General features: G+C 52.3%; 1 pseudogene; it reads left to right on the plus strand.

Annotated features, from left to right (window-relative positions):
* The first annotated feature begins 602 nt into the window (after positions 1-602).
* Positions 603-8,825, plus strand: LOC116546591 (annotated as a pseudogene).
* The last annotated feature ends 609 nt before the right edge of the window (positions 8,826-9,434 follow it).

Genomic DNA, 9,434 nt, shown 5'->3' on the forward strand with positions numbered 1-9,434 from the left:
TGCCCCCGTTGAGAATCACTTCTCTAAAGAACAAGGCTGTCTCTCTCAGATTTTATATGTTAGAAACTCAAAGCTGAAAAATTAGTTTAGTGCCTGTTTTGATAAACTTTCACTCTTTGAAGAGGGTATCACAATTTAAAAACTTGAAGTCTTCATAAACAATGTTCTACTCCAAAAGGAGACAATAACAAAAGAAACCCATTAATTTTTAAGTGAACTTGAATCGTAAGTATTACTAGGAAAAGTGTAGAACATCAGTTATTTGCTACACATCTTTCAAAAACAGTGTTCTCCTTGGAATATTATGTAACTAGTGTTAGGAATGCTTTCACATTTTCTTATAATACATTGACAAGAAGAATGGGAAAAGTGTCATTTAAAGATGAATTTTTTATTTTTTTGTCTTCCTCACAGGAAACATTTCTTGATTGTCTTTGGCATCCTGAAATCTCTGGCTCAGTAGAGTTTTTATTTTCTTTGTTTATTAAACAAACAAAGACTGAGCCTGGCTCAGTCTTTCCCTTGCCTGGCCCACCCCAGGCCTAGTCTGATGCCTGCTGCAGGCCCCTGACCCCTGACCTGTCTCCAAGGGAGCCTAGGAGATGCTGCTGCTGGCCTGGTGGATAGACCTGCAGAGGATCTCGCTGAACACGCCAGACTTCACTGACATCATGCTGCAGGTGGATGACATCCGGCATGCCATCACCATCAACTATGAACCCCTGGAGGGCTACATCTACTGGATGGATGACGAGGTGCAGGCCATCTGCAGGACGTACCTGGATGGGTCGGGGCGCAGATGCTGATCAACACCCAAGACCAATGACCCCGATGGCATCGCAGCTGACTGGGTGGCCCAAAGCCTCTACTGGACAGACACGGGCACTGACCGCATTGAGGTGACATGCCTCAATGGCACCTCATGCCAGTTCCTGTTGTCAGAGGACCTGAACGAGCCCCACGCCATCACGCTGCACCCTGTGATGGGGTAAGATGGGGGGCCCCTGGAGCCACCGCCAGGCCGAGCAGAGGCGAGAGGGAGATTGACTTGAACCCGTCATTCTGGAACATGGTCTTGCATTGAAACCAAGAGAAGGGCTTGTTAAAGCACCGGCGGCTGGACCCCACACCCAGAGTGCTGATTCCAGAGCTCCAGGGTGGGGCTGAGGAATGAGTTTCTAACAGGCACCCAGGCATGGTCCCGTGCTGCTGCTGGGTCCACAGGTGGAAAGCTCTGGAGATCTGTAGTGAGCCCTTTCTTCCCCCAGCTTCAGTTTCCTCATCTATAGACTGGAATGGTCCACCTTTCCAGGATGACAATAGTGACAGGAAGGGCAGCCTCTGTAACACTGACCACAGTACAGGCCAGGCACTTTTTTTTTTTTTTTTTTGAGATGGAGTCTTACTCTGTCACCCAGGCTGGAGTGCAATGGTGTGATCTTGGTTCACTGCAATCTCTGCCTCCCCGGCTCAGGTGATTGTCCTGCCTCAGCCTCCTGAGTAGCTGGGATTTCAGGCACCTGCCACTGTGACTGGCTGATTTTTGTATTTTTGGTAAAGATGGGATTTCACTGCGTTGGCCAAGCTTGTCTCAAACTTCTGACTTCAGGTGATCCACCTGCCTCAGCCTCACCAAGTGCTGGGATTACAGGCATGAGCCACCGCACCTGGTCAGGCCAGGCCTCTTTTAACACTTTGCACACCATGGGTCATTTCATCCAGGGGGTAGGTACAGTTGTATAGTTGAGGTCACTGAAGCCCAGAGAGGCTGAGGGACTTGCCCATGGTCACACAGTAGGAGGCGGCAGGTGTGGGGCTGGGCCTGGCCCCAAGGCTCCAGCTATCCAGCATAGAAGTCTGTGAAAGCAGAAAGCTTGCTGGTCGATAGGGAAGCCTTTTGAGACCACCCACCAATGGCTCAGAGGGGAGTAGCCCGGGGCCTTCCTGAGGGCTTATAACCCAGAACACTAATCAGGTGGACCCTGAGGGAGGAGATGTGGTGGGTCTGGGGGATGCTGATGGGAGGTCCCGGAGAAGCTGGGAGGTCAGTAGCGGTGCTGCCCTCTGTAGATCACTCAGTGGGCACCAGGTGTGTTTCCAGGTTCATGGTCCTGGGACCTGAAGTTCAGAAGGTGAAGTGATTTGCCCAAGGTGCCCAGTGGGCATCGGCAGGCAGAGGATTTGTGGTCTGTGGAGCCTGTGCTCGCCGCCCGTCCCTGGGGCTTGTGAGTGTGCCGACCCGGGAGCTTTTTCTGCAAGTGGCCTGGTGTCTGGAAGCTAGCATGTCAGCAGCAGCAGGCAGTGGGATCACAGGAGGCAGAGGACGGGGGCTCCAGCAGCTGTCTGGGGACTCTGGGCCATGGCCGCACGAGGGAGTGTATGGCTCCACGTCTGCAGCTGAAAGGCTGGGCCAGGCCTTGAGAAGAGCAGATGAGGTTAGGAAGTGGGGTCCCCCAGGGCTTTAACCAGAGAAGGCATAGGAACTTGTTGCCAGCTACAGTGAAGGAAGCAGGGCCCTGAGGTCAGGAGCTTGGTCAAGTCACTGCCTCCATGGGCCTCGGTGTCCTCATCTGTGAGAAGAAGGGATGGGGAAGCCGAATGCAAGGTCCCTCCTAGCTCTGGTTTCATGAGTCTGAGGACCCCAGGGAAATGGGGTTGGCAGTCTGATGTGTGAAGTCATGGGGTCCAGGGAGGGGCACCGAGTTACAAGCAGGAGGTGGAGGGGCTGGCTAGCTTGGTCAGACACAGGCGAAGCAGAGGCTGTGACCTGGGGCCCCAGAACTTCCACCCCTGAGCTGCCAACCCAGGATCTGGGCTTCCTCCTTGGGGGGGGGCACAAGGAACAAGTCGCCTGTCCTTTGTACAGGGAAGTCCTTCAGCTATGTGCAGAAGGTTGTCCTCTGCTCCTTCCTCCCTCTGGGTGCTTGGTCACTCCAGCCATCAGGCAGATGTGAGACTGCCCCAGACCCTGGGAAAGGTCATTCCTATCCACTGACCTTCCAGATGGGAGATGAGCTCCTGGCCCCTGAGAGTCCAAGGGCTGGTGGAGTGAAGCCTGCCCATGGTGGAAGGGGGCACCACTGTCCCAGGGGAGTCCCCAGGGGCTCTGGTCACTGGGCGTGCTGCAGATATGCTCAGTCCTCCAGCACTCACTCACACCAGTGTCTACCAACACCAACCTTTACCAACATCAGCATTTACTGACACAGATACTTACTGACACTAACATCTGCCTACCCCGATGTTTACTGACATGACATCTACTGACACCAGCATCTAACCACACTAACATCTATCTACCCACAGCAGTATCTACCTACACTAACATGTACCCACACCAGCATCTACCCACACCAACATCAACCCACACTGGCATCATCTACCCACACCGGCATCTGCCCACACCAGCATCTGCCTACACTAACATCTATCTACCCACACTAGCATCCACCCACACTAACATCTACCCACACCGGCATCTACCCACACTAACATCTACCCACACTGGCATCTACCCACACCGGCATCAACCCACATGACCATCTACCCACACTGGCATCTACTCACACCAGCATCTACCCACACCAACATCTACCCACACTAGCATCTACCAGCACTCACACCTACCTACACCAGCATCTACCTGCGCTAACATCTACCCACACCAGCATCTACCTACACTGACGTTTACTCACACATCTACTGACACCAGCATCTACCCACACTGATGTTTACTGACACCAACATTTGCCAGTGCCAATATTCACTGACACTGACATGTGATGGAGGCTGGCTCGGGGTAGGGCCTTGCCCTCGATGCTGCAGAGACCAGACAGATGTATGGGTCATGGACTTTTGCTTCCTCTCCAGCCTCATGTACTGGACAGACTGGGGAAAGAACCCTAAAATTGAGTGTGCCAACCTGGATGGGCAGGAGTGGTGCATGCTGGTCAATGCCTCACTTGGGTGGCCCAACGGCCTGGCCCTGGATCTGCAGGAGGGGAAGCTCTACTGGGGAGACACCAAGATGGACAAGATTGAGGTGAGGCTGCTGGGGAGGTGCTGTGGTTCAGAGGCTGTTTGATCCAAGTGGCCTGTCCCTGCTTAGCTGTTCCTGAGCTCCTGAGAGGCCAGGCCCAGCCACCCCTGCAGCCTGACATACTCATCACCGAGACACCAATGGGTGCCTGTGCTCTGCTATTTGGCCAAACGGAATACTTGAAGAAATAGTTATAACACTTTCTGACAGAAACGTCTCAAGAGGGTAGTGCTGCACAACATCCTGTGCTTATGTAAAATGTTATGGGCCAGACATGTGGGGTCACAGCTACTTGGAGATTGTTGGAGCCCAAGAGTTTGAGGCCAGCCCCGGTCAAAGGGTACACTGGAATTCTCTGCACTGCTTTGCCAGTTACTGTGAGCCTTAAACTATTTCAGAATACAAAATTAAGTGAAAAAAATAACATTCACTGCCCCACTTAAGACAGAAAACATAGACGCTGTTGAAGCCAGAGGCAGCACTGGCCTGAGTTTGGTGATTCATTCCCAAACAGTTGAAGACAACTTTGTTTTTCCGTGGATATCTCTTCTTCCTATGCTGGGTGCAGCCTTGCCCTGTCACTGAGGTTGGGTTTCAGTGGCCTCGTCCCGTGGGTGCAGCCTCACCCTGCTGATTTGGTTGGGTTTCAGTGAATTCATCCCATGGGTTCAGCCTCGCCCTACCACCGTGGTTAGGTTTCAGTGGTCTTGTCCCATGGGTGAAGCCTTGCCCTACCGCTGTGGTCAGATTTGAGTGAATTCATCCTGTGAGTGCAGCCTTGTCCTGCCACTATGGTCAGTTTCAGTGACCTCGTTCTGTGTGCGTAGCCTCACCCTGCCACTGTGATCGGGTTTCAGTGGCTTCATCCCACAGGTGCAGCCTTGCCCTGCTGCTGTGGTTGAATTTCAGTGAATTCATCCCATGGGTGCAGCCTCCTCCTGCCATTGTGATTGGGTTTCATTGGCCTCATCCCATGGGTGCAGCCTCGCCCTGCCACTGTGGTCAAGTTTCAGTGGCCTCATCCTGTGGGTGCAGCCTTGCCCTGCCTCTGTGCCTGGGTTTCATTGGCCCCATCCCGTGGGCCTCGCCCTGCTGCTGTGGTCAGGCTTCAGTGGCCTCATCCCTTGGGTGCAGCCTCGCCCTGCCGCTGTGGTCGGGTTTCAGTGGCCTCGTCCCGTGGGTGCAGCCTTGCCCTGCCGCTGTGGTCGGGTTTCAGTGGCTTCATCCCATGGGTGCAGCCTCACCCTGCCACTGTAGTTGGGTTTCAGTGGCCTCGTCCTGAGTGGGTGCTTTGGCAGCTTGCTTTTTGCTCACCTAAGGAGGCTGTATTGAGCATTTTTTGAGGTGCTCTCGGTGCCAGTGATGCGTTAGTTACATGTATCCCCATCACATACTGTCGCCCATCGAGGTGACATGGGTGCCTCTCCTCGGTGTGCACACCTCCCTTTGTTTCCAGCAACTTCTGAAGGATCTTCCTGAGCCACATCAGTCCTTTTTGACATCACCATCGTCACCTTTGCTCCCCTTGTGGCTCCCAGGGGTGGCTTGAATGGCAGCTTGCAGTGGAGGGTGGTATGGAGAACACAAGCATGTTTTTGTGTTGCAGGAATTCAGATCCTGCTTCTGAGCAGGAGCAGCCTCAGCACCTTCAGGGTGGGGAACACTGGGGTGGGGGAGGCTGAGTGGCTGCCCCTCCCATGAAAACCCTAGAAGCTGCAGGTGCGGTCATTTCCTGTTGGAGTTCCTTGTAAATGTTTTGTTTTTGGCAAGGCCCATGTTTCTGGCCACCTAGGACAGTTTGCCTTCACGCATACACCCTACCTGTGGGAGCAGGTCAGGGAGTCGTGTGTCTGTGGCACACCAGGCCTGACAGGTGTTGTTCTGTGTATTGTCACAGCAGTGGTTTTCTTGAGACAGGGCCTCCCTCAGTTGCCCAGACTAGAGACCAGTGGCACAATCACAGCTCACTGCAGCCTCAAACTCCCTGGGCTCAGGTGATCCTCCTGCCTCAGCCTCTGAGTAGCTGGGACTAGAGACACACACCACCATACCCAGGTAGTTTTTGTGTATTTTTTTTAAATAGAGATGGAGTTTCACCATGGTGCCCAAGCTGATCTCGAACTCCTGAGGCACAAGTGACCCACCTGCCTCGGCCTCCCAAAGTGCTGGAATGACAGGCATGAGCCACCACACCCAGCCCAATGATCTTTCTTTATTGTGGTAAAATAAATATAGCACAAAACTGATGATTTTAACCATTTTAAAATGAACAATTCAGGCTGGCCCCGGTGGCTCACACCTATCCCAGCACTATGGGAGGCTGAGGTTGGTGAATCACTTGAGCTCAGGAGTTCGAGACCAGCCTGGCCAACATGGTGAAAACCCATCTCTACCAAGAATACAAAAATTTGCTGGGTGTGATGGCAGGCACCTGTAATCTCAGCTACTCAGGAGACTGAGGCAGGAGAATCACTTGAACCTGGGAAGTGGAAGTTGCAGTGAGCTGAAATCGTGCTGCTGCCCTCCAGCCTAGGCTACAGAGGGAGACCCTGTCTCAAGAAAAAAGAAAACATTTGTCCAGCACCCCTGGAGAACCATGATACCCGGCATTTTACGGGATCCGGCAAGGTGCAGGTGAAGCTGTGGCTCCTGGGTGTTGAACCTGTCTTGTGTGGGGCAACTCAGGCCCCAGGGTTGGCTCTCGTTGGCATGGCCCTGGCCCATCCAGACCTGCATCTCTGCCATCCTGCAGGTGATCAATGTTGGTGGGACAAAGAGGTGGACCCTGCTGGAGTACAAGCTCCCGTACATTTTTGGGTTCACACTGCTGGGAGACTTCATCTACTGCACTGACTGGCATTGCTGCAGCATTGTGCAGGTGCACAAGGTCAAGGTCAGCCGGGACATCATCATTGACCAGCTACCCGACCTGATGGGGCTCAAAGCCCACGAATGTGGCCAAGATCATCGGTGAGTTCGTGGGACCCCAAGCTGTGGTTCAGCTGTGCGGACTTACATGAGGAGGAAGTGACGGGTCCCAACCTGGGCATATGTGTTGAGCCCTGAGGAAGGGTCGGATAGGAAGGGTGACAGTATCTGGCTAAGGACAGATGGGAAGAGACCAAGGGTGCTGATTAGGGAGTGGTTGTGGACCAGGAATTTTGGTTACAATGGTTAGAAAGTGGCTCACATGGCCAGGCAAGGTGGCTCACACCTGTCATCCCAGCACTTTGGGAGGTTGAGGCAGTATTATCACTTGAGCCCAGGAATTTGAGTGTCTCCCCTGGGCAACATAGAGAGACCTTATCTCTACCAAAAAACAACAACAAAAAATATTAGCTGGGCTGGTGGCACGTGCCTGTGGTCCCAGCTTCTTTTTTATTTTATTTTATTTTTTTAGAGGCAGGTTTTCACCATTTTGCCAAGGCTTATCTTGAACTCCTGACATCAGATGATCTACCCACCTCGATCTCCCAAAGTGCTGGTATTACAGGTGTGAGCCACCACACCCTGCTGGTCCCAGCTTCTTAGGAGGTTGAGGTGGAAGGATCACCTGAGCCTGGAGGCAGAAGTTGCAGTGAGCTGAGATCATGCCACCGCACTCCAGCCTGGGTGACAGTGAGACCCTGTCTCAAAAAAAAAAAAAAAAACAGCCATTCACTATCCACCATGGAAAATGAGACTAACCTATGAGTGATTGTTCAAAGAACAAAAACTCCAGAGAGAAGACAAAAGGGTGCATCCATGGGGCTGAGACTTAAAGCTGAGGAATTGGCCACCACCTTCTCCCTCCACTCTCACCCATGATTTACTAAAGGACATGGGGAAAATGATTCTTTTTTTGGCTTAAATATTTAACACTAAATTAAAGCCAATTTTAGTAGCACTTCAGATGAGGAGTGAAATTAACAAACTGGCCAAAAATAAATGAACGTTCTCGGTACTGTGTGAAAAAGAGGCAGCTTTGGCTGTGCTGGGTGAGCATGAGTTTTCAAGGCTGCTGGGAATGTCTGAGTTGGAGGAAGGGCCTAGGTGGGACTGTAGGAGCCGAGGCTGAGGGGCGACTTGCCCAGTCACTGCCCAAGGGGTCACCGTGTTCTTCCTGGGTCAGAGCGCAGGGTAGGAGGTGGGATCACCAGGCAGGCTCTCTCGCCAAGCTGCTCCCTGATCATGCTTCCTTCAATAGCCTGTCTGCACTCCAGTTTCCTCTAATGAAAAATGGGTATGAGCATAGCTCCTACCTCCAAGGTGGATGGAGTGAGTTCAGACAGGTGACTCCCTGGGACCAGTGCCTGGAGCCTGACAGGGTCCTGTCACAGCCCGCACTGCTGTTACTGTTACTGACCCTCAGGAGAACTTGGTTGCTGTCATCCAGGCGTTCTCCTACCGTGCCCACCTACTGTCTGTGTTTGACGTGTGGTGGGAACAAATCTGTGCATGTTGGAGCTTCTGGCACATCCTGGCTTTGAGGTCAAACGTGCATGTGTGTTTGCAGTTGGAGCCTGGCCACAGAATGATCATCACAACCCAACTCCGTCCTGAGGTCAAACCTGACCTGGGGTGAGTCCTGAGCTTGGCACCCTGAGCCACACAGCTCACAGTGGCATTCACTGTGTGGCTTTGTGGCGCCCTTTCCCTGCTGAGCTGTTGGTATTTAGATTGGGGCCTGTGTGTTCACTTCCAGGAACCAACCTCTGTGCTGATGAGAATGACGGGTAGAGTCGCCTGTGCTTCTTTATGTCCTACTCCACTCGGTGTGGCTGCCCCATTGGCCTGGAGCTGCTGAGTGACATGAAGACCTGCATCGTGCCTGAGGTCTTCTTGGTCTTCACCAGCAGAGCCCCCATCCACAGGATCTCTCTCAAGATCAACAACAATGACATGGCCATCCTGCTCACATCCTTCAAGGAGGCCTCAGCCCTGGACTTCGATGTAGCCAACAACCACATCTACTGGATGGACGTCAGCCTGAAGGTAGCGTGGCCAGGATATGCACATGTGCAGCCTTTATGGGAAAACCCTGCCTCTGTTTCTGCCTCAGGGGCTTCAGACTTGTTTTTTAAAACACTATAATATTTATTGTAACTCAATTCAAGCCAGTCAAATATGAGCAACCCTATTAAAAAATAGATGATTATAATGAGCACATCTGGTAGACACACATGAGAGCTTTTGTGAAGTGCTTGTATGAACTTGAAATGTTTACTGTCCTTTGAGCTTAACTTCAGATACCCCACCCTTTCCCTCGCCAGAGCCTGTTTGCTTAGCAGACTCATTTATAGTGCAAATATAAACATCCAGGACAAATACAGGAAGAATTTTTTTTTTTGCAACAGTCTTGCTTGATCACCCAGGCTGGAGTGCAGTGGTGCGATCTCAGTGCACTGCAATCTCC

The sequence above is a fragment of the Sapajus apella genome, unplaced genomic scaffold, assembly GCF_009761245.1.
Source record: "Sapajus apella isolate SASKATOON/1434 unplaced genomic scaffold, GSC_monkey_1.0 scaffold1093, whole genome shotgun sequence".
Classification (NCBI taxonomy): Eukaryota; Metazoa; Chordata; class Mammalia; order Primates; family Cebidae; genus Sapajus; species Sapajus apella.